At 44.0% G+C, this 26,019-nt stretch overlaps 1 protein-coding gene across 1 annotated transcript in view; it reads right to left on the bottom strand.

Moving 5' to 3' along the window:
* SNAP25 (synaptosome associated protein 25) overlaps positions 1 to 25,289 on the bottom strand; it is an 83,094-nt gene extending 57,805 nt beyond the window's left edge. Inside the window, exon 1 of the mRNA XM_058563207.1 lies at positions 25,187 to 25,289. The gene's annotated coding sequence lies outside the window, so the exon portion shown is untranslated. The remainder of the gene's footprint in view (positions 1 to 25,186) is intronic.
* Positions 25,290 to 26,019: the final 730 nt, after the last annotated feature.

Raw genomic sequence — 26,019 nt, 5'->3', positions numbered from 1 at the left:
AGGGTACCTGGCCAATACTCCTCAGGACTCTCAAGGTTATGAAAAACAAAGAAGGAGAAACTGTCATAGACCAAAGGAGACAGGGGAGACATCACTAAATGCAATGTGGTACTTAGATTGGATCCTGGAACAGGAAGAGAACATTAACGGAAAAGCTGGGGGAACCCAAATAAAATCTGGGGCTTGGTTAATAGTAACCGACTAATTATTATTAGTTGACTTCCTAATTGTGACAAATGTACCATGATAATGTAAGGTGTTAACAATGGGGGAAACCGGATGAGAGGTATACTATCTTTGAGTGAGAGTACATTATCTTTGCAATTCTTTCTGCAAATCTAAAATTATTCCCAGGTAAAAAGTTCATTAAAAAATGCCCCCAGAAATTGTGATTTGATTGGTTTGGGAAGTAACCTGGGCTTTGGAATTTTTATAAGATCATAGGAGATCTTGATGTGCAGACCAGTTTTGGAAACCACTGGTTTGCATTCTTGAGAGCTACACAGTTGAGCGGTAGAGCCAGTTTCCTCTAAGTCACAAAGAGCGGCTGTGTTAAGATGGTCTACTCCTGAGTTACTGGTTCCTTCTCTGCGATTACATTGCAGTGGTTCTTTCTAGAACAGCACTCCTTGTGAATAAGCCACATCTACTCTCATATTTACTCTCAGAAACAAAATCAGATCTCTTTGGTGGGAGATTCTGGCATATTGGTTAGGTGGACCTTAATCTTCTTCTCCTTTTATGCTGCTTAAATGGACATTCAGAAGTAACCTTTGTAGAACCAAACTAAAATGGCGTCACTTATGTCAGGGACAAAATGGAATGGTCAATGCAAGTGCACAGAGGAAACTTAACCCAACCTTACAGGAATCAACAGCTCTTCTCAGAAATCAGCAGAGGACACAGGCAACCCCAAACTCCAAGTCTGTTCACGCCATCTCTGGACGTCCTTGTTCCCCTGACTTATCTACCCTGATCCAAACAAGGGAGAAGACCACTAGGCACCGATCAGCTGAAAAAGCCAAATAACTTCTGTATTTATCCCATAAAAGTCCCTTAATCTATGAGGAACTCGGAACTCATTGCTCCCTGGCCTCGAGTTTCCCACCTTGCAATAAACTCATCCTTCTGCTTTGTTTTATTCAGTATGCAGAGTTTGGTTTTTGACATCTTCCAGCATGCAATGAATTTATTCCTAACAAGCTTGGTGTATGGAACACCCGTAAATCAATTCCTGTTTTAAGTGACTAATGGCAGCTGACTATGGAAAGGTTTTTTGAAGAGAACCTGTGGGCAATGAACAGTTCCTCCTGTAACAGACCTCCCATGTTAGCTCATTTAATTTATTTTTTAAAATTTGGGCCCAATGTTTTCGCGCAGCAGGGCACTTCATAGCCTAGTCCTCTCCCCTCCCACATTCAGGGAAGTCAGGGCTGCTATAATGGATGCTGGAGGTGCCCTGCCCAGATCCCTGACACTCTTGATTGGCAGGTGCACCAGTTCCCCAGATGCGGAGCTTGCCACGCCTCACAGTTTACACCTGTGACTTCTCCCGAGCCCCGCCCTGGGCTGACAGAGGCCACCTCCCCTGAGATGCCTGGGAGTTTACCGCCCCCGCCTTCCAGGCTGCCCAGTGACTGACCGACATAGCGCTACCTCCTGGTCTCAAGGCAGGATGAACTGGGATGCAATTCACACTCGGAACTTGGGACCAGACTGAGGCTAGTCCGCAGCGGAGACCACATCCTTGCTGGGCTCTTTTCCCTGCCCCATCCTGCTTCCCTTCCGTTCTTATAGGCTGACCTGAGAACCCTTCCTCACCAAATCACTCGCACGTGGATTCCGCTGCAACCAGGGAGCCCGACTTACGTGAGCTTGCATTCCGCTCCAGGTGGTGACTGAGGGGACAGCAGTTAGGGTTCTCTGGTGGCCCTGCCTGATGATGCTCGTCCACTGGCTATCCCTGCCTAGCTGGGAGCCCCCAGTAAGTCACGTCATCTCACTGAGTCTAAATTTCTTCATCCATAGCCACACTCTGGAAGTGCAAATGCCTCCTACTGGGCTCCCAATTTCTGCTCTTGCTTCACCACAATCCAGAATGATCTTGTAAAAAGATAAAGCAGATCATGTCAATCCCCTTCTTAAAACCCTCCAGGGGCTTCCCAGTGCTCTTCCAACAAAAGCCAGACTCCTCGCCAGGCTCTGTGGCCCTGACTGATGTGGTCCCCCTAACTTTCCAGCCTCATTTCACACCACCTGGCTTCTCTGCCCACTTCCCTCCAACAGCATCGGCCCACCACGCTTCCGCAGACACGCACACCCTGCTCCCGCCTCAGGGCTGCGCACCACCTGTCTCAGACACTCTCCCCCACCATGACTGGGCCCTTCTCATCCAGAGATTAACTCTCATCTCCTCAGAGAGGCCTTCCCCGGCCCCGCCTCTTGTTACCACCTCGCCCTATTGTAATCTCCTGCTTAGCTCCCATCCCCATCTGATATTGTTCTTGTCTGTCTGTTCGCTGTCTGTCTCCTCTCACTCAAATGTTATCTCCACGAGAGATCTTGCCTGTTCTGTTCACCTGTTTTCCCAGTGCCTAGAGCAGCACCAGGCTTGTAATAGACGCTCAGTAAATCCGTGGTGAATGACAGAGGAGGGAGGGAGAATCGACAGATGCTGTGGCTCCAACTCCGCATGATGAGGATCCGCAGTGTTGAACCCACTCGATGCCCTCTGAGGCCCAGGAGGCATTGCCAGGCTGTCTATAAGTCACAGAACAAAGATAACACCCTTGTTCCCTGATGGTACCCCCTCTGTCAGTCTGCCCCCTCAAGATCTGCCCCAGTCTCTGTCTTTCTAGCCAAGGCCCCTGCTGCTCTTTTTGGCTCAAAGCAGCCCATCTTTGGCAGGGCTCAGTGTGCGAGGGCCCCACAGCTCCCAGGCCTCCCTTGAGCGGGGTGGGCAGCTCCAGATCTCCTGCTTAGCTCCCTGGAAGCTCAGCGAGGCCGGAGAGCATCCCCATTACTCCCAGCAGCTGCTTCCCAGAGGCATTTCTGTAGCTCATGTCGGGGACCCCCAAAGCCTGCAGTGACTGCTGGCTCCACAGAGCCATTGAAGCCATTCGCATCACTCCCGGGACGCTAACGGCAAACACTGCAAGTCGAATCCTCTCAGCCCCCTGCCTGCTCTTCGAGGCTCCGCAGGCCTCGCCTCTTCTGGAATGATGATTGTGGATCGAGGCAATCAAGGTCAGAAAAATGCATGCGGGCCCCAACTCAGGCCAGCAGGTGGGTCTGCAAACATCAAAATTACCCAGTTCAGAACGAGGGCTGGCTGCCGAGAAATGTTCATTTGGGAGGCCTCTGACTGTGGAATGTGCCCTCCAGGGTAGCAGCGTGCAGATGGCTGAAGGAAGCAGAATTGGGCTTTCCCCATTGTGGGAGGCAGAATTTGAAGACGGCTGTCAAGATTCTCACCCCTGGTACACAAGCTCTGTGTCATCTCCTCTCGTTGAGTGTGGGCTGCATTTGTGAATATGACGGGATGTCACTCTGTGATTAGGTTATGTTATACAGAAAAGGTACAGGATTCAGCATGTGTCATTAAAGTCCCCAATCAGTTGATTCTGAGATAATTAAAAGTGAGATTATCTGGGGTGGGCCTGACCTAATCAGGTGAAAAGATTTTACAGGAGGGACGTGGCCCTTCCTGGAGAAATTCTCTTGCTGGCCTTGAAGAAGCAAACTGCAGTGTTGTGAGAGAGGCTGTGAGGGGGCCATGTGGCAAGAAAATGGGAACAGTCCCGGGCTGACAGCCAGGAAACTGGGCCCTCAGTCCTGCCTACAATGCAAAGAAGTGAGTTCTGCCAACATCCTGGATGAGCTTGGAAGTGGACTCAGACTCCAGATGAGAATGCAGCCCTGGCTGACTCCTGGAGGGCAGGCCGTGAGACCCTGAGCACACCAAGCCCAGGCTCATGACCCATGGAAACTGAGATAATAAATGTGTGTTGCTTTAAGCCACTAGGTTTGTGGTAATATCGTTACACAGCAATAGATAAGGAATACACTGGGTGCCAGAACGGCCGCTGTGGGTTCCTAGTGCTGCCTCCCCGAAATCAGAGGGCTTCTACCTGCTCTTGTCTCCCTCTGCTCCTCTACTTAGGGAGGGTCTGTGAGTATTGCGGCGTAACGTGGGAGCTCTACTTAATGAGCGTTAATTTAACAAAGTCACAACAGTGTCCTTACTTGTGAGTGAGGGGGTTGAGTTGGTGGCTTCCCAACACTTCTTCCAGCTCAATCTTCCACGAGTCCCCCATCCCCACACGTGGGAGCACAGAGGTGGCATGGCACACTGAGTGGTTCACAAGCACCTGGAGCTGGAATCTGAGACGGGATTTAAAACTAGCCGAAGGAGGGCCCGCCCCCGTGGCCTGGTGGTTAAGTTCGGCATCCTCCCTTCGGCAGCCCAGGTTTGGTTCCCAGCACGGACCTACACCACTCGTTGGTGGCCATGCTGTGGTGGCAACCCACATACAAAGTAGAGGAAGACTGGCACAGATGTTAGCTCAGGGCCTATCTTCCTCAAGCAAAAAGAGGAAGATCCAGAAAAAAAAAAAACTAGCTGAATGACCCAAGGACCGCTAGTCTTCCTTCTTCACTAAAATACTTTGGATTTTGTCATTTAAATGGCCTCTTTGGACCCATGGTATAAAATTTACACTCACTGGTCTATAACACGGCATTTTCAATCAAAGACCTCAGCCCCCTTATTATAGTTCTTTCAGTTCCAATTTTATTTTCTGTTTTGGGCCTGCAATGGTGGAGAGAATCAGCTGCTCACTTATATGGGCTTCCGAGCACCAGAGGTGGCATTGGTGTCGATGCTCTATTGATATTGTTTTTCAAAATAATAGTATGATACTCAGGAAGTCGGATACATTAGCTCTAAAATGGAGCCACGTAGCATCGTTTGCACCCCACTCACTCCCCTTTATATATCTTTTGCCCCCGGGAAGCTGAAGTTCTGTGTTCACTGCTGCGGTCCCTTCCCTGAGACCGTGAGATCTGCCACCTCCCTCCCACACCCCTGCTGGCAGGCTAGAGTTAATTATTCCCTCTCTTGGTCTTCACCTCATGCCGTTTTATTTTTAGAATATTAACAACAGCAAATTGGGACTTAGATTTTGGTCTGATGCTTAAAAACAAACCATTTGGTTCCATTTGCTTGAGGCCCACGGGTGAAACAGTCCTAAAGTCACAAGATGCCACAAAGATGATTCTCCGATTCCTTCAATTGGACCCTGGAAGCAGCAGGACCTGCCGAAGCACCTGGCCGATGCTGGGTGAAGGGAGCACAGATTGAGGGTGCGTGTGAGTTGGAGGGTGTTTAAGGACTCAGAGATCCAAAGACGTGATGAGCTTGGAGTAGGTAGTCACAGTGCCCAGGGTAAGGGGTCTGGAGGATGTGAGGCACAGCCCCCTGCTGTCCTGAGAGAGGGTTTGGAACACTGAAGGGACAGAGTTAATTCCCTGGAGCCAACGCGAGAACAAGAGGCAAAGGAACAGGAGAGACAAAGAAGCGAGAGGGGAAGGAGCCTGGAGAAACGGTGGTACAGGGGCTGGGCGTGGCTGGACCTTCTCTCACATCAGCAGGAGAATAGACTCCCCCCCTAATTGGGGTGGGCGTTACAGTGGATGGAGCTTAGTCTTGAAGGAGGACCTGGATGGGAATTCAGCTCTGCCGTTTTCAAGCTGAGGGACTTTAGGTAATTTACTTAACCTCTCTGCATCTCAGTTTTCTCAGCTGTAAAATAAAACTAACAATATCTTGCAGGTTGTCATGGGAATCAAATGAGAGGATGCATGCAAAAACATTCGCTTAGTGCCTACTACATGGGTGCTAAATAAATGGTACCCGGTAGGAGCCCAATGAATACGTGTTGAATAAATGCGGGGCTGAAATATCAATGCACCAAAGCTGGAGACAGCTGTTGTGATGTTTGGGGGGTCTGGAGATCACACTTTGCAAAATTGTAGCAGCCATTCTTGATGCTTCACCCATGTCTCCTTGGCACTCCTCTTTCCTGTATATTCTGAGGGCATCTACCACAGCACCTATGACTCACTGCCTTAGGGTCTTCTCCAGTCTCTGAGTAGGCTTGGCCTCCCACAGGGCTAGGGAACAAGTTTACACCCTGGGAAGAGCCTTTAGCCACTGATAAGTTGGTGCATAAATACCCCAGATTCCTTGCCCCTCAGGAGGGGCAATTCAGGTATATAGTACACTCCCTCCGAGAGCGGTTCCTAGAGGACTGAACCCCAGCAGGTGGTAACCTGCTCACTAATGCCCCCTGTATGAGCTTCCCTCCATCCCATCTGGCTTCCCTGCTCACCTAGGATCACCTCCCAAATAAAATACGTGCTCTACGTCCTCCTCCCAGAGTCTGCTTCTGGGAGGACCCAACCTAAGACAGCAGTCCCACTAAAGAATTTAGAAACTTTTAAATTCCCTTTTTTTTTCTTTAGGGGCTCAGCAGACTGAAGCTGGTGCAGGATCTGAAAGAGTGGACAGCTCTTCTGCCCAGGGTCTGATCTTCAGGAGTCCGCATCTGATGTCTGAAGTGATTGAGCAAATGTACAGCCTGGACTCAGAACGCCCTGTGGAAGTGCCTGACTAGACTGCTGGGTGAGTCAGGCATCCCCTGCTAATCTATGGAAGAACAGAGACGAAGCTCTGGCGGGGCCTGCTGTGAGCCCCAGTGCAGATGCCTGGCTCGTTTTCCATGACACAGCAGCATAGTTGAAAAGACTTCAGGGGTTTTTCCACTGCCTCCTCCCCAGGGGTCCCGTTTCCAAGGCGCTCATTGGACAGAAGGTTGGCTGAGAATTGTTTCTGCCATTACCGGGAGCTCTTGCAATTAGAGGAGAAAGTAGGGTTTGCTTAAACAGGGAGGACTTCTGCAAGGACAGAACAAAACTTCAAATACAATTGCACTCACCAAGACAAGCCCAAGTGAAATTTCAGATAAGGAAACATCATCACAAAACAAAAAGAAGCTGATTTTTTTTCCAGTTTGAACCCAGAAAGGCTTACTCATTCTCAATGCTCAGAGGAGAAAATTTTCCCTTTGACACACCACGCCCCCCACCCCGAATTTACCAGATGTCTGGGTCTGTGATTGCTTAGCTACCTTGAAGAGATGCAGTGAGATGTTCCAGGTGCCCCCTTGACCCAAGGATATCCAAAACTTAAACCCCAGGGCTCCAAGTTTGGCTGGGGAAGGAATTGGCAGGCCTACGGTGGCAGGGTAGTAACAACCCTGCCTAAGTTCCCTGGTCTGTAGAATTTAATGGAAGTTATGTAGCCCCAGATTGGACAGGCAGAGCCTAGTGCCCAGCCTGTGGCACATGGAGGGGCATTCTCTGACTTATACTCCCAAGATTGGTGGGGGCTGTGGTGGCTCCCTCCCACAGTGACTCTGTGCTTGGCCGAGTATCTTACTTTGGCCAATGGGACAATAGCAAACGCGGCCTGAACAGATTTGAAAAGTGCTTACACATTGGTGCTCGCCATCTCTGGCTCTTTTTGGATGAGAGAGATGTCGTCTAGTCACCCCAGCGCCAATTACCAGTCATGGAAGTGAGGGCATCATAGACCAACAAGACCCCAGCCAATCTAGCGGCTGACTGAGGAACCACCTGGTTAACCCGCAGGCCCGGGAACAATAAGAAATGGTTGCTGTTTTAAGCCACAGGTTTTGGGGTAATTTGTCACACAACAAAAAAATAACAGCTGCAGGGTCTCCCAGCTATGTCACTGGTGCCTGGATGACATGTAGATGCTCTCCTCCCTCCTCTCCACTGGCTTCCTCCCACCCCATCACTGGGAGGACTGGAGGAGGGCTCAGACCCTGATGCGTCTCAGTAGAAATCTCAGATGTCTTCACATCACTTTACAGTTGCTGCAGACATCTCAAAATATCATATATTCTCATCACCACTTTGAAATTATGGTAGTTATTAATCCCACCACCAGATATTGTTATTTAATGCTTTAACTTTAAAAAGATCATACATTACTATATCACAAATTTTAAAAATATTTTGATAACTATATTTTAATATAATTGGTTTCTTATGAAATCCTATGTATTTTGCTTTACATATTAAAAAATAACACTCTGCAAAGGGATCCATAGGCTTCACCAGACTGTCAGTAGGGTCAGTGGGAAAAACAAAAAGCTAATCCTATTCAGATAAAAAAAAAAATACTCGTTGTGGGACCAGCCCCCTGGCATAGCGGTTAAGTGCGCGCGCACCGGATCCTGGGCGCGCACCCGAGGCGCCGCTTGTCAGGCCATGCTGTGGTGGCATCCCATACAAAGTAGATGAAGCTGGGCATAGATGTTAGCCTAGGGCCAATCTTACTCAGCAAAAAGAGGAGGATCGGCATGCATGTTAGCTCAGGGCTGATCTTCCTCACAAGATAAAAAACAAACCCAACTTGTTGGTCTAGTTACTGCAACTTATTTGCCCAGTCTTGTCTCTTAAAATGTTGACATAACTTATGAAGACATTTGTAGGAAAAAGTTGTGGCAAAATAAGCCAGGAAACTTCTAGTTGTATCTGATTTTGGGAGATCACGGAACCACTGAGAATGCCATAACTTTGGTAGGCAGTGGAAACAAACTCGAATGCCTACGGAGGCTGGGAAGATAATAAAAACGTGTGGATTTGACCAGGTATATAAAGACTTGTAGTGTTAGGCTCTGTGGCAAATTGGAGAGGAAACACTCTGCCTTAAGGCATTCAGATTTAAGATATTTGCAAATCCAGCACTGGCCAAATAAAACAAGTTTGTAGATGGTATTAAGCCTCAAGGCCATTGGAGTAGGAGCAAAACTGGATATCTGGTCAACCTTCATCCTTGAGTTGGCTCTGCCATCGACTAAGTAGGTGATCTTTTCCAGGGCAGTCAAATTTGTTATGCCCCAGTTTTTATATCTGCAAAGTGGTTTATGAGTTGTTGTGTTTTTTTTAAATCATCTTCCTTTCCAGAGCTGTCATGAAGTTAAAAAATTAGATCTTAGTGGGGAGAACAATTTGGAAAAAAGGAAGCAAATGTCATTAAACAGATACAGGATGAATCAATACAATTGTTTGGTAAGTGACCGGATAAAAATTAAGTCTGTGTATATAGGACACATAACATGGCTTATTATGTCTGCCTTGAACCTGGTTCTTCCCCCAATCGAATTATGTGGTTCCAGCATGTAAATCCTACTCTTTCACAACACTCCACACACACAATTCATTGGTGTAAGCTGGGCACCTGGCCCAAGATGGACCAATCAGAGCCCTTCCTTGAGATTTTTGAACGTGGGGCACAGACAACAAATGACAGTTCCTTTTCCATAGTGGATGTGCAGAAAGTACAAATTGGGTGCCCAGGTTTCTGGTGTGTGGAGGGAAGAACTAGTTTTTTAACAAGAGAAAGTGAAGTCAATGTACAAAGAAGCAGGAATGGGAGGCAGAGAGAAAGACTCCGTAGTGTTTGAACACTGGATTTGAGTTGTTCCTGAATGCCAGCTACCTCTCTGCCCTTCCCATGGTTTGACTGTTCAACCTTTACTCATATTTTTTGAGCCAATCAATCTCCATTTTTGCCTAAATCACTTATATTTAGGTTTCTGTCATGCGAAAAACCCAAATAGACATAAGCAACATAGCCACCCTTTTCAGGAAGCTCTGCCTGGCAGCTCAGAATCATGGGAATGTTCCTACTCTGGTTTTATAGACGTTGGGTCACCATTTGAGGCCAAAGACCTCTGAGGGTAACAACAGACTGAGAGATTTCCTGATTGGAGTGTGGACCTGTGCTGGAGAGAAAATTTGGAAGAGATGGAGGCAGAAGTGGCAAGGCAGCACAGGGCAGTAGAAAGAGCACTGAACCATGAGTCAGGAGCCCTGGCTGCAATGCTCGCCCTGTGACTTTGGTAAGTAATTTATCTCTGGGCCTAGTCATTTGTCATTTCTTAAAAATGCCATTTGTAAGCTCTACGCCAGCAACCCAAATCTATGATTCTACACAACAGGAGGGCCAAAAAAAAGGATGATGTGAGCCATCAGCCTCTTTTTCCCAAGGGTAGTTAGTCCTCTGATCCAGAGCAGAAAACAAGAAATTGCTGGGATGAGTGGAAAAGAGCCAGGAGCCCTCCTTGTACCCGTGACAGTTTATTGAAGAGCCCAAAGGAGGAACAATGGGAACTGCTTTATCTTTTGCAGAGTGGGTACCTTTTCCTTCAGAGGCTATAGGTCAGGACTGCAGAGAGAAGAAAGGGGTCTTGTCATTTGCTGAGATTTTAAATTTTGGTAAGTTTTTGGGGGAAGATTCTGGGAGCCAGAGATTGAGCCATAGTAGCAGAGGGTAAAAAGCATAACAAAGGAGACTTCTGTCCCCCAACCAAGACCCCTGTCCTCATTCTGTGGACACTCACCTTCTTCATCCTTCAAACTCATTCTGATGAACAATAGCATCTTTATTACTAAGTCAGAAGGATGAGTACAGATTCTATCCAGTGGCCCGGGACAGCTCTTCTCTCTCCAAGTACCTAGTCATAGCTTCTGTAAGCTGGAGAACACTGGAAACATCTCATCCTCATCAGACCCAGTTTAAGATCAATGTGAACATTTGAAGGAGCTACTTAGATCTCCAGAACACTGGTTCTCAAACTTGAGCATGCATCAGAATCACCTGGAGGTGATGAAAACACAGAAAACTCTGGCCCTACCCCTAGAGTTTTCAGATTCAGTAAGTGTAGGGTGGGGCCTGAGAATTCACTTCTAACAAACTCTTGGGTGATGCTGTTGTTGCTGGTGCAAAGACCAGAGTTTGAGAACCAATGTCCTAGAGTAATAAGTCATTGATTGTGGAGGGTGAGTAGCAGTGGACTTGGGATCTCAAATTCAAACTCAAGTTCTCTCTCTTATTAGCTATGTGGAAGAAGGAGGAACCATTTTCTCTCTCTCCAAGACCCATCAATTGCTACCTTGTCCCTTAAAATGGGAACCTCCACTTTTTGGGAAGACCAGTATTGGGAAGATAGCTTCTAACATCCCCTCCACCCCACAACTTAAGTGTTCTGTGAGATGGGAAATAGGCAGTAAGCAAGCATAGTTCAAGCCCCCACTTGAGTTTTTCTCTGGGATCTTCCTGCCCAGAGCAAGGCTGCATTTTCTGCTCCTCCAAGCTGCAAACCTCCTGAGGCAGGTTCTGCACCTTGGAAGGGATGGGTGGAGGAGGGAGATAGGACCTAATGTGTTCTAGCTGTCCTGTCTGACTACATATCTCTGCAGCCCTTTCTCCTTCAGTGGGTCCCAATGTCTAGACTGGGAGTAGGACTAGGAGTAGGACTAGTCTGATTCTGGCTGATGGTCCCAACCATTTTTTTCCAATCAGGCTTTAACAAAAAGCCTGATATTTTCATCACTAACCTCTGTCTATGTATTAGTTGGTTCATGGAAGGGGTAAGGTGGCAATTAGCACCTTGTAGGACCTTGACCAAACAGTATCTTCTCTGAGTCAAGTATGGAAAATAACACCCACCACTTAGGAAGTTGCTGTAGAAATTAAATATAATACTAGCTACAATAGACAGTAATATAATAACTAGTATATAGTAGATGCTCGAAAGACAGTGTGGGTTTCAAAAACTTTTCCCAGCAAGCTCGCTTGTTCTGTAGGCCTAGATTTGCAGGAATCCTCCCAAAAGCAGAATTCGTAGTCATTGCTGCATGCAGGGTTGCTTTGGAAACCTTTTCCAACTTTGAAGGGGAATCATTCTGTGAATGCGGCTTAAGAGCCTACATTTTGCCATTCGTATAACTTGCCTATGCAGGTTTTATATTTACTGGTTTATGAATAAAGCTAAAGGTTTTGACAATGAGGTGATGCATGTAGGAATCTTGTACCCAAGGCTGGATGCAAGAAGAGTCTGTGTTTGTATCTCTCTGCCTGCATGTTACCTGCACATACAAAAATACACATGCACACACACAATATTTAATAAGGAACCCAACTCTCCTCAACAAAAAGCCTTAACACAAAGCTGAATACAAAATGAAGCCAACAGATGTAGCTTCAATAATGGTTCGCTAAATAGCTTACAGCAAATTTCCTTTTCGTAAGCTAAAGAATAGCAGGAAATTTTGCATATCATCTCTTTTTAACTCCTTAAGGGCCTTAAAACCCAAGGCATTAAGCAAGAGGAGACCAGTGTTTAGTTAGTGTTTAGACCCAGCCTCTTTGTCTCCATACATTATCCTGAGATTCACAAGGTCATTTCCCAAGCAGACATGCTATTCAGAGGCATTTTTAAAATTCTCCCTCAAATAGAAAAATCAAAGACTGTTGACACATTTCCCCATTTTATCACGCATGCTGGTCAAGCTAAAAAATAATGTAATACCAAGACCTGTTGTTTCTTTAAGCAAACTTAACATTATAAATAGGCGGAGAAGCATACGGCCTTCACATAACCTGCAATAAAGAATATTGGAAAGCGGCCACGGCAAACGTCGGATAATGCAACATGATAACAACAGTTCCTTCCTCTCTCCCAGAGCGGTGGAGGTCAAAATACTTCACAAGCATTAGCTCCTTTAGGTCTCACAACTGCGTGACATGCATGGCAGCTACTGCTTTCTTTTTACAGATGTGAAAACTGAGGCTCAGTTCAGGTTAGCTAAGTTGGTCAGGGTCATACAACTGAAGTGCAGAGACGGGTTAAGAATGCAACCATCTGACTCTCAAGCCAGTACTCAATGAGCTTATCTGGATACTTAGTTTCTCCTGGTCACTCATGCCACCATATCGCGCCTGACTTGTTATCCCAGAGGATTGAGTTCTCTGAATTCTGCTGACAGGCATGCCTTCTATTAGAGGATCTCAATGGATTGTGCGCAACTCATGGGAAAACTCATGGGGTGGTGGGCAAAAACATGGACTTCGCAGTCAGAGAGATAAGAATTCTGAACTCTTAATTTCCATTGCCATGGAAATTAAGTGAGATACTGTATGCCAAGCGTCTAGGGAGGCATACCATAGGCATTCAATAAGTTAGTTACTTTTTTCTTATGGTCATCAAGCAGTATCTTCATCCTTAGCTGGAGAAAGTAGGGTGCAGAGTAACTGACCAATGGTTTTAGACTTGTTTCATGAGAAGGACTGGGGAAAAAAGAAATGCAAAATTCAATGCTCAGTTGGTAATGGCTTTTACTTAAAGATAAATGGGACTGATTTATCAGATCACGCCTCAGTTTATTTTTCTTTCCTAAGCAAGGGGCCACCGGATGTCTGAAAGGAAAAGTTAGAAACTGATGTGTTTGGAAGACGTTTTCTTCGAAGTCAAATCAACACGGAGAGCTTGTATACACCATGCCACCGGCTCTAACAGAGAAGCAGCAAATAAGTGACCCTGAAGACAAGAGTTGGCTGAAGCCACCAATCTATCCTCCTGGTGACTATAATATATGTTTTAATGGATGTGTGGATAGCGGCATCAAAAACATCCTTTCCATCTTAGTGAAAAGTAAAGAATTCTAACCGTGTATTTTATATATGTTAAACAGCTTGGCTTTATATGTCAAATTGACTTAAATCACTCACAGGCCGTGGTTTTTCATCTCTGAATATAAACCTGCTTTTAGCAATGCTTTTCTTGAGAATCTTCTGATTCTTCACTAGCATTTTAACCCCCGACTCATAGGTGACAAAACAGCAGGTCAGAAAAATAAATTATTTGCCAAAGTTTGGCAGCTAATTGGGGTGAACAAAAGTGCTTCCTTGGAACATAATTTTATTCCAACATTTAGGGCAAATCTACATTCCCGAGTTGTTCTTATCATAACATTTGATCAATCAAAGGAGAAATTACTTACAGTGGTAGAATTCTTTTCTCTGCAAAGGGGTAGTTGGTATCTCTGTTCACTCATTCACTTCCTGTATGCCTGGGTATCTGACAGGCACTGTTATAGGTACTGGGGATTCAAAGATGGTTAAGATACTGCCCTTGCTCTCAAAGACTTTTATAGTCTGTTAAGCAAGAGGAATGCATAAGTACATAATCACAAAGCAATGTGATAAATCTTACAAAGGAGATGGGAGCACTGCTCATTGATAAGAAGAGGTAAATTTCTAAAAGGAAGAGCTGAGGGACTAACACATACTTCTCCCTGATCCTGAATCTTCGAATCTTGTTTAATGATGGGGAATTTTCAGAGGAAATTGGATTGGCTTGGGAGGTACTGTCATCCAAAGGTGCTGCTGTTTCTCTCTTGGTGACCCTATTCCAGCACTGCTCCGTGAATTTTATACAGGCATACCTTATCTTATTGTGTTTCACTTTATTGCACTTCGAAGATACTGTGTTTTTTACAAATTGAAGGTTTGTAGCAACCTCCCGTCAAGTAAGTCTATTGGCGCCATTTTTCCAACAGCATTTGCTCACTTTGTGTCTCTGTGTCATATTTCGGTAATTTTCTTAATATTCCAAACTTTTTTATTATTATTATATTTGTCATGGTGATCTGTGATCAGTGATCTTGAATGTTACTATTGTAATTGTTTTGGGGAGCCACCAACTATGCCCATATGAGATGGCAAACTTAATCGATGAATGTTGTGTGTGTTCTGACTGTTCCAGCGGCCATTCCCCATCTCTCTCCCTCTCCTCAGGCCTCCCTATTCCCTGAGACACAATAGTATTGAAATCAGGCCAATTAAGAACCCTACAATGGCCTCTAAGTATTCAAGCAAAAGGAATGGTTGCACATCTCTCACTTTAAATCAAAAGCTAGAAATGCTTAAGCCTAGAGAGGAAGGCATGTTGAGAGCCAAAGTTAGGCCTCTTGCGCCAAATAGTTAGTCAAGTTGTGAATGCAAAGGAAAAGTTCTTGAAGGAAATTAAAAGTGCCACTCCAGTGAACACACAAATGATAAGAAAGCAAAACAGCCTTATTGCTGATATGGAGGAAGTTTTAGTGGTCTGTATAGAAGATCAAACCAGCCACAACATTCCCTTAAACCAAAGCCTAATCCAGAGCAAGGCCCTAACTCTCTTCAGTTCTATGAAGGCTGAGAGAGGAGAGGAAGCTGCAAAAGAAAAGTTTGAAGCTAACAGAGGTTGTTCATGTGGTTTAAGGGAAGAAGCCATCTCCATAACATAAAAGTGCAGGGTGAAGCAGCAAGTGCTGGTGTAGAAGCTCCAGCAAGTTATCCAGAAGATCTAGCTAAGATAATTAATGAAGGTGGCTACACTAAACAACAGATTTTCAATGCAGACAAAACAGCCTTATGTTGGAAGAAAATGCCATCTAGGACTTTCATAGCTAGAGAGGAGAAGTCAATGCCTGGCTCCAAAGCTTCAAAGGACAGGCTGACTCTCCTGTTAGGGGCTAATGCAGCTGGTGACTTTAAGTTGAAGCAAATGCTCATTTACCATTCTGAAAACTCTAGGGCCCTTAAAAATTATGCTTAATCTATTCTGCTTGTGCTCTATAAATAGAACAATAAAGCCTGGATGACAGCACATCTGTTACAACCTGGTTTACTGAATATTTTAAGCCCCCTGTTGAGACCTGCTGCTCAGATAAAAAGATTCCTTTCAAAATATTATTTCTCATTGACAATGCACCTGGTCACCCGAGAGCTCTTGATGGAGATGTACAATGAGATTAATGTTGTTTTCATGCCTGCTAATAGAACATCCATTCTGCAGCCCATGGATCAAGGAGTAATTTCAACTTTCAGGTTTTATTATTTAAATACATTTTATAAGGCTTTAGCTGTCATAGATAGTGATTCCTCTGATGCGTCTGGGCAAAGCAAATTGAAAACCTTCTGGAAAGGATTCGCCATTCCAGATACCATTAAGAATATTTGTGATTCATGGGACGAGATCAAAATATCCACATAACAGCAGTTTGGAAGAAGTTGATTCCAACCCTCATGGATGACTTTGAGGGGTTCAAGACTTCAGTGGAGGAAGTAACTGCAGATGTGGTGAAAATAGCAAGAGAACTAGTATTAGAAGTGGATTCTGAAGATTTGACTGAATTGCTACAATCTAATGATAAAACTTTAACGGATGAGGAGTTGCTTCTTACGGATGAGCAAAGAAAGTGGTTTCTTGAGATGGAATCTACTCCTGGTGAAGATGCTGTGAAGATTGTTGAAATGACAACAAAGGATTTAGAATATCACATAAACTTAGTTGATAAAGCAGCAGCAGGGTTTGAGAGGACTGACTCCAATTTTGAAAGAAGTTCTACTGTGGGTAAAATGCTGTCAAACAGCATCGCCTGCTACAGAGAAATCGTTCACGAAAAGAAGAGCCAATTGACATGATAAACTTCATTGTTGTCTTATTTTTAAAAATTGCCACAGCCACCCCAACCTTTAGCAACCACCACCCTGATCAGTCACCGGCCATCAACATCAAGGCAAGACCTTCCACCAATAAAAAGATTCCAACTTGCTGAAGGCTCAGATGATGGTTAGCATTTTTTAGCAATAAAGTATTCTTTTAATTAAGGTATATACATTTTTTTAGACATAATGCTATTCCACATTTAATAGAGTACAGTATAGTGTAAACATGATATATGCACTGGGAAACTTTTATATGCACTGGGAAACCAAAAAATTCGTGTGACTCCCTTTATTGCAATTTTAGCTTTATTGGGGTGGTCTGGAATCAAACCTGCAATATCTCTGAAGTGTTTGGGGCTAGGTTTTCTGGCCTAGGGGGTACCATGTTTCTCAATTCTTGACCTAATCTATATAGGAAGAGGTCCCAATAGACTGGCATATAAACACATACTTAAAGGAAATTTTAGTGACATACTAGTTGATTGCCGTGTGAAGAGAGACAAATTTATACAAGGGCATTTTTTGAGGTATTTACTGAGTTCCTTGATGGCTGAGGCTGGTTCCTAACATGTACTCTGTTTATGAGGTAGTGATCTCTCTGTAGATACCAGCCACTCAGTAGAAACTTTCACTCACTTGCATATTTTGGATAGAAAGGCAAGTTCTTTTCTAAGTTGGGTTAATGTCTTAGATTCTAAAAGAGATTCTATGTGAAATATGTCTTCTAAAATAATAATACCTCAAAAGGGGATACCCAGAAAAATGCATTGAGGGCAGAAACATGCATGTTTTATTTACTGCTCTATCTTCAGTAACCAGTACAGTGTTTTCCTGGTACATGACAGATGCTTCATAAATATTTATTGAATTAATTAATTACTGAAGAGTGCCATAATGACAGCTGATTTATGTTTGAGGAATATAGGGATAGTCATCTTGGAATTGGAAAAAGTGGAGACACTCAGCAATTTCTCAGGCATAAATCAGAAACACTGTCTTGATTTCTAGTGTTATAGTAAAGTTATAACGGACTTTCCATTAAAATAAAAAATTCACTCAATGGGACTACTGCATATTGAAATCGTTTGCAAGTGTTCTTCCTAGCAGGCTTACTGGCATTTATTTCCCTCTCCTTTCTGTTTATCAACGGCGAAGTCACGGTGTGATTTACCTATAGCTGGCTCTCAGACCACCCTCAGACAAACTGCAGGGAAATTTAGGAAATAAACTGTTTTGCAATTTGCCAGTCATTATTCTTTGAAACTGTACAAAAGATGAATATGAATAAAGGAGATCAGCAATCTGGTCCGAGATTCTCCACGGAAAGAGAATTCTGTCCAACTTGCAGGATTCTCAGAGCTCAGCTGAGAGACTTCTCTAAAACAGGAATGAGGCAGGAGTGCAGGGCAACTCTGGCCTCCGGGGGGCACCTAAGAGGCTTTCATTCTCTTACGTGCTGTCATCAGTAAAGGACCAAAACCACTCACTGAAGCCTGCAGGCATGAAAAGTCCTCTCCCAAGTTCAAAATCTGTGACTAGAGTCATTTGGATATAGGAAGTGATGGGGAAGCTGGGGCCAGATGGTCGTTTTGTAGAACCTACCATTTTAAGAGGAAAATAACCTTGCTCTTCAAGTATAAAGTGGACCACCTTGGAAGATGAGGTGAATCAGCAGAAAGTGCAAACACTGTCAATTTAAGACACGAGAATTAGCCGTCTTTGAGTAATAAGAACCAAATCAGATCAACAACAACAAAAAAACCCAAAAGCAGAAGAAAAGATAAGTGAGTTATTTTAGTTTTCCCTTCACAGGGATCAGAACTTGGTTTTATTTACTAGCTAAGAGGATCAAATATATTTTTCCATGACCACGGAAAGCAATCCATAAACCAGTGCATCCGTCATTCAGCACCAATCTGGTGCAGGCATTGTAATTTGCTTCGTGTTTCTCTGGAATGGTTGTTAAGCATTTAAAAGGAAACACTAATCCTTAAACAGGATTTTCCCTATCTCTTTTTGGGGATACAGATTTGTTCTTATCACCAGTTAATCAGTACTGAGGCCAACGTCTGTGAGTCAGCAGTAAGAAAATCAGTTAGGATCTCCTCTTGTGATATCATGCTTTGGTGGAAAGATGCTGAAATCTGCAGTGGAAATGGGGTTACAGCAACAAGGAGAATATGGCTTGTCTGGAACATGTGAATTTAATGCATATGTGACTATGAATTTAATTAATAAATATGATACCGCCAGCTGGTAGCCTCTGAACTTTTATTCTCATAGGTTTTAAAGCTTCCTCCTCTCTTTATCCCTTGTCCTTAAAGCTTTTTTGAAATGTTATTTTACCACCCCCACCTGCATCCTCCAAATTTGATTAGTTTTTGAGCTGGCTACTAATATCATATGATTCAGGTCATACAGAAATGTTACTTGTTAAATACCTAAGAGCTCACAGATTCTATAAAAGCTTCTGTTTTCCCTTTTCTAAGTGGTAGAAGAAGAAAGAGCAAGGAATAGCAGCTAATAAATTGCTTTAAGTCAGATATAGGAGATGATCAAAAGACGATCCAGAAAGGAATAAAATAACAGCTATTAGATTGAAAAACGAATTATAAAATTTAAGGTCAATTGTAGGAAACAGACTGTGCCAGACAGCGATAAATCTGATTGAGAAGGACAGGAGATCCCCAAAGCAGTGATGACTCAGATGAAGACTTTAAGGGAAAAGGACAGGGTTTCTGAAGTCTGACCGGAAAGGCTTCAGAAAGATGATGTCAAAGAAATTATTGAGGAAAAAAAGCAATGGAGGAGGAGGGAGGGTGTGGATGTAATTAATCTTACAACAGAGGCGGGAGTCAGGCCAGCTACTGAAACAGTATTAAGGCAATGCCAGCTGAGACCATCAGGTCGCTGGACCCAGACCCATCACTCAGAGTTTTCAGCACTGATTTCATTAACTTCTGAATTGCAGGGATATTGGAAAACATTAGTCCAGTTCTATCATTTCACAGATGAAGAAACTGAGTTCACTAGTGGTTGAATGACTTATTTAAAGATAGTGTGATTCCAAAACAGGAAATTACAAGCAGTTGCTTCAGGGCTAGAACCAGGTCCCCTGGCTCCTGCTCAGCATCCTTGCCATCATGCCTTGCTGTACAACCGAGTGCGGAAAGATATTGCCAAAACAATCATGTAAATACTCTGTGCCTCATTTGGCCAGCATGAAAAATGTGGGTGATGCAAGAGGTAGCACAGTATATAGTTAAGAGCTTAGTCTCTGCAGTCAGACTGATTGCATTTAAATCCTGGCTCTGCACTCTGATGTGAGGCAAGTTACTTAGCCTTTCTCTGCCTCAGTTTCCTCATCTGTAAAATGGAAATAATAATAGTACCCTGATTACAGGGTTGTTATGAGGATTCAGTGAGCTAGTACAGGTAAAAGCTTTTAGAATTAGTGGCTCACTCTTCTCCCCCATAGGCCTATTCCGATTAATCACTGTTATGGGTATCTCTGTCCTTCTAAATCAGATTTATGGCTTACTAAATGTTATCTAATATTATATATGAACTCACACAACTATGGTTTGCATCATCCCTTTAGAAATCAGAAACTGCTTGGACTTTTATATTGGGTGAAGTGCTTTGAGATCCTTGTGAAGAAAATCATGTAGAAATGAGTAGCTATTATGGTTATAGCAATGATAACAATTCTGAAGCATTCATAGTGCAGCTAGGGTTCTCTGGAAATTTCTCTGAAGTCTCTTTCCTCTTGTAAGACCAATTTTTAAAAAATTCTCTCCCCTTACCATGTCCTGCTTCCTCAATGCTATGTCATGTCTCCTCCCTTCCTCTTACTTGATACTCGGAAGGCCCTCTGCACTCAGTTTAATAACCACCAGCCTGACCTTTTCCTAAAGCATCAAATGTCACTACCTCCAAACCTCCCCCAGGGAGTCAGCTTGGAAATCAACACGTTATCCTAAGGATGTCTCTCCTGCCAGTGTTTTGGTGAAGAACAGGTGAGGATGGTCCCTTGACACTTTAGAGTGAGAATCGAAATAGCAATAAGATCTATGTCTGTAACGGCCATTTATTCCTCCACAGGAAGCCATTGACTATTTCGGTGCAGCAGTTCTATCAGCATTTGGAATTTTGAAGGTCTGCTGTGAGAGTAGTAACCACAGCATTAAAAGTGAAATGGGTATAATTCAGACCTTGAGCTAGCACTGGAGTGAGGTTAATCAGCAAAAGTCAGCTAGGGAAAAAAATATGATATGATGCCCACCTCACCTTGGTCCTCCAAAAATTTACCATAGAATCTTTTTATTTTTATTTTTTTCCAGTTTTAGCCACTTAGGGCTGGTTCTGTGTGTCATGCTGCCTGAAACATGCACAGAAAAACCGGCCGCTTTTTTCTTCCATCCAGTCAGTGTATTTGACAAAGCAGAGTACTCAGAGGGTGCAAGACAGTGTTCTGTGTGTTTATTATTCAAGTGTACTTTCTGGGCACCTCTCATCCCCAGATTCCTGACCCACTTTTCAGTCTCTCCGTTAGGTGCTCAACAAATTGAATAATTTGTTCTAGTCAATAGTGAAAATTTGAAATTTACAATTAACTGTTCGGCAGAACTTATAAGTCCATATGTCTCCTGAAGAGTGATCTTAAAAGATGCCTAAATGAGGACTGATTTTTTTTAAATTAATCATCCTTTATGATACCAATTTGCTTCCCTCTATTTCTGGAAGAATGCAAATTTAATCCACTCTGCCAAGAGAAATTCTCAGATGTTAAAAAGGACCTGGTTACTTTGTTATATCAGCTTCTGCTCAGAAATGAACTTTAGAAGATAAAGCACCAAATCCTCAGCATGGCATTCAAGGCCTTTCCTAGAAGGCTTCAACACTCTTTTCCAGCAAATTCCTCTATACAAGCTTCCCACTCCACCCAAATGGATGGGCATTTTTAGGGTTTGCTGACCATCACTGGGCTTGCCTAACTCGTAGTTTTGCCTATGCTGTAACTTTTACTTAGCAGACCTCCCTCACCTCTCTCCAACCTCCAAAAGCCAGCTCAAGTCCTGTCTCCTCTCTGAGATCATTCTAGTCTGCTGCAGTATTGTCCTCCTCAGAATTTACATTCCTTATTTTTGGTCACTTTCGCTTGGCAAATAATTATATACTCCCTCATGATTTTTCTTTAACTATCATTACATTTTCCTTCTGGTATTATTTGGTAATTTTTATTGTTTTCATTAAGATTACTAGATGTTAGGGGGCCGGCCCAGTGGCGCAGTGGTTATGTTCCTGCACTCTGCTTTGGCGGCCCGTGGTTCGCTGGTTCGGATCCCAGGCGCAGACCTACACACTGCTCATTAAACCATGCTGTGGCGGTGTCCCATATACAAAATAGAGGATGATGAGCACGGATGTTAGCTCAGGGCTAATCTTCCTCAGCAAAAAGAGGAAGATTGGCAACAGATGTTAGCTTAGAGCCACTCTTCCTCAAAAAAAAAAAAAAAGATTACTAGATGCTAAACTTATTGAGGTCAAAGACTACATAAGCATGAGACTTTATACCCTCCATGGGGTTCATTTATGTATCTGGTGCTCAATGATTGATCAATATCTCCCTAACAAGTTGGTCCCTGCTGACAAGAGATGACATTGCAGAAATGTATCTAGTGCTGAGGCTGAAAACACCAATTTCCTTACCTTTATAGAATTGTAAAGCAGTTCCATAGTGTGAGGAAAATGGTTTATTCATAGTGCATCATATAAGAAGCAGATTTATCTATTTTTATCCTTCAAGTCTCCTCTCCCAACTTTTTTCTCAAATTATCTCTCGTTTCTACTAATCATCAAAACCTACACGTTCTGCTGAAGGCCAACTGCTATGGGACGAGGTGCCACCGGCAGAAACATCAATCTTCTGGTTAATAACCATCACTCTGGGATTAACATTTAGAGCTTAAAAATGTCTATAGACAAGCTAATTCAGGAGTAGTTTGTATTATATTTGTGCATGTGTGATTTGCATGTTTAACAAAATAAAAATAAAATTGTGAATTCTTGGGAGATTTTACCATGGAAAGGTTATGAAGATTATAAATTATTTTGTATTCTGACTGCCAAGGTGATAATGCATAAAATGCCAAAGACCAAACGAGCAGGTAGCATTAGAGGGTCTGCATGAATGTTTCCTAGCACATCCTTATGTCCATCTGTTCCTGCTTCTTCTCGCCGTATTGCCCTGGATTTTTAAAATTTAAAACTTAAAATAGGAAATCTCTTGATTTTTTCCTGAAGCTTGTCAACAATTTAAATGTTAGCTTCATGCTTCAATTGTGTTTTGTTTTAATTTCTCAGCAACCTATTCTAGAATTGGCCCCATAATTCTGCACGTTGCCACTTCCTCCCAGATATGTGCCCTTTGCTTCACTGCAGCCCTCTACCTCCGCACCCCCATCCCAGTGTTCCACTAGCAAACAAGCCCAGCGGTAATTACTAATGTCCAAGCACGTAATTCCGGCAGCGTTAGGCTTTTTCATTTGACGCAACTACGCAGAGACATGTCTGGACATGCAGCATGAAGTCAAAGCATTTTTAAAGACTCCTACCCATCTTTTCGCCCCTCCTACCATCACTACAACACAGTTGTTTATTTCTTCTGCGGATTGCAGAGTTATAAAATTCTTCCATGCAGTTACATACTCTTGAATAATAATTTTACACCCATATACAATAACATCAATATATTCTTATATGGAAACGTATGGTTATCCATAAAAATGAAAAACACTAGGAAATAAATAGCTGGGAATGAGAGTAACTTCTCTCTGTGGACAAGGCATTTCAGTACCTCTAGTATATAAATGACTGGAGTTATGACTAACTAAATACAATCCAAGATTTTATTTTGAGGCTTTTCAGGGGATCATGATAGCCTTTCTTTAAAGCATTGTGTATATTCTTACATATGACACTGTTCCCCTTATTTAACAACTACTCAAACAGTACAATTTTACTCCTGGTCATTTTATGCCAATTTTATCTATATCAAACAGCTGGAAATATCCCTGTGACAATTTTTTTTTCTCTCAGAGGCTCCAAGCCTCAGAGTAGAAAATAGTTAAAGTACTTATTACCACCTCAGCAAAATCCTGCAGTGCCGTAATAGAAATTGCAGTAGATCTCTAGGTCAGAGTCCAGTTTCAGTCTAACACCATGGTCCTTTCACCTGCGTTATCTTGAAGGACACAGTTGGATTCTCCTGAGGAAAACCAGTCTTAATGTTGTCAAAATCAGAAACTATCGGCCTGGGATAACCAATGTCCATAGGAAATACTCCCACTCACTCTGAAACCATGGCCAAATAGGTTAAATCTATACCCTATATGACCTGTCACATTTCTCAGAGATGTATTTTTGTGGATATGCTTGTGTTCATGCCTAACTACAAGGATGGGGGAGAACGAAGAAGAAGAGGGGTTCATTCTTAAAGTTGATTCTGCTTAGTTCAACTATCCCCATATATTTATCAAATAGAAATATATATATGGAGATATATCACTCCTATAAACAGGTCATGCTGGCATCTTCATATATACCTCATTCACGTCCACTCAAGATCCGTAGATAGATCTACTTTGTGTTAAAAACAAAAACAAACAAAACCCTTGATATCCAACCGGAGGATGAATGCATATTTTCTTTTTAGTGTGTTTACTTCCTACCTGAAAGAGGGAATAGGGCAATACAAATTTCCACAAGTAGACTATTATTTTTTGAAGCTATGCAGGAGCTGAGGATGGGAGCAGGTAATTGCTTGCAAAGGAGTCCCTGTGGGCAGGATTTATTTTTTCTTTCTTTTTTTTAAACCTACTATGCCTGGTCTATTAGGGGTCTCTGTAAGACCGGGGTCTCAGGCAATTTGGCCTCCAAGCCTGGAACATCTAGCCCTGGCCAGGCATCTCTGCCGTAGGTAGATGCGGTGCGCGGCCAGACCGCTGTCCGAGGTCCTGAAAGGTCGCAGGCTGCAGCGCGGTCCCTCGGTATTGCTGTCCAGGGTGCTGAGTGTGGGCCTCCGCAGTCCCCGAGGAGAGCCAACCCCCGCCAGCCCTCCGCAGAGCCCTCCCACCCAGCACGACCCGCCCGCCTCCCGCCAGCCTGCAGTTGACGTGGAGCAGGCGGCATAAATCAAGTCTGTGGGGCTTGGAGGCTGCTGTCGCTGCTGCAGCTCACCTTGCCCGGGCCGGGAACTCCCCCTTCTTTCGCCTCCCCAGCGCCCGTACCCTGCCTTCTCCCTAATTCTTCCCTGGATAATAGCGCCCTAACGACAACAGTCATAATAATAGGGTCAGAACGACAGGGTTTGTTTGTTTTGGTCTAGAGGGAAAAAAAAAAAAAACCAGCAGCCTAAACATCTCTGAAAACTGCATCGCAAAATGGAAGAGAGAGAGAGTCCCACTACTGTTTCAAAAGAGTAAGTTATTCGGTACGTATCCTCGCGCTTCCTCGCCATCGCTCCATCTGCAGTGTCCCCATTCATCCCTTCCCCAAGCAGCTCACCTCGAAAATACTTTATAAAGCCCCAGGCGGGAGTCTAGCTAGACGCGCACACATGGAATACCGCACCCTGGGTGCACAAATACTTGGATTTACCCAAGCTCACTTGGCCTCTCCAGCTGTGGTCCCCTCTGGGTATGCAGCCATCCAGAGCCAGAGCCAGAAACACGACCTGGGGAGGGGGCTCCTTACCTTGGCTTCTCTCGAGGGTGGTGTTCGCCCGGCCCCTGCAGGTTGCAAGTGTGGAGGAGCCGCCGAGCAGGGAAGGAAGGAAAGACAGCGCCTGACCTCCCCGAGGTTTCGTCTTCAATGCAACGTGAGCTCTGCCCTCATCAAAGATGGCCGTCCCTTTTGACGTCAGCAGCTTTTAATAGCCATCTCCTGGAGGGGCGGAGAGGAAGTGTGTTGGGGGAGGGCGGAGGGAGGATGGAGGCTGGAGGCTTGGGGTGGGAGGGGAAGAGCCGCGAGATGCGGAGCGCTTGAGTCAGCTCCCTGTGCACTTTACTGCAAACCTTTGTATTTTAGTCTTTTACAAACACCCAAACGGGACGATTCTTATGACTCCGTTTTAACACCCAGTCTCGGGCAAACACATTTATCTCGCGACTGATTTTCTGATATTCTTTGTTTTGTTTGTATATGTGTGCGTATGTGTATGTCTGTGTGTCTATATGTGTATGTGTGATATATATGCGATTACATATGTAAAATTTTTTCCCCTGCTAAGTTGAGTCTTTGGTTGAGTCATGGAAGGGGAGGGGAAGGCCCGGGCGGGGGGTGGATTTCAGCTGCAATTTATTTTTTCTAAAGAAGAGGGTCCGAAGGGGCATCCCTGTCAGCCCTCACCAACTCCATATATGGCCAGGCTACGTGGGTTGCTATTTTTATGAGTGATTTCTTCATTTTATCAAAGGAGCATCGAGAGCTTGCAGTTCGCATTAACGTGGTCAGTTGGAGAGAGAGACTGGTACACGTTATTTTAAACTACGTCAGAGCAATTATCGCTGAGAAATATCAGAGTTGGA

Source organism: Diceros bicornis, chromosome 19, assembly GCF_020826845.1.
Source record: "Diceros bicornis minor isolate mBicDic1 chromosome 19, mDicBic1.mat.cur, whole genome shotgun sequence".
NCBI lineage: Eukaryota > Metazoa > Chordata > Mammalia > Perissodactyla > Rhinocerotidae > Diceros > Diceros bicornis.
The sequence above is the reverse complement of the archived record's forward strand: the minus strand, read 5'-3'. Positions and strand labels throughout refer to the sequence as shown.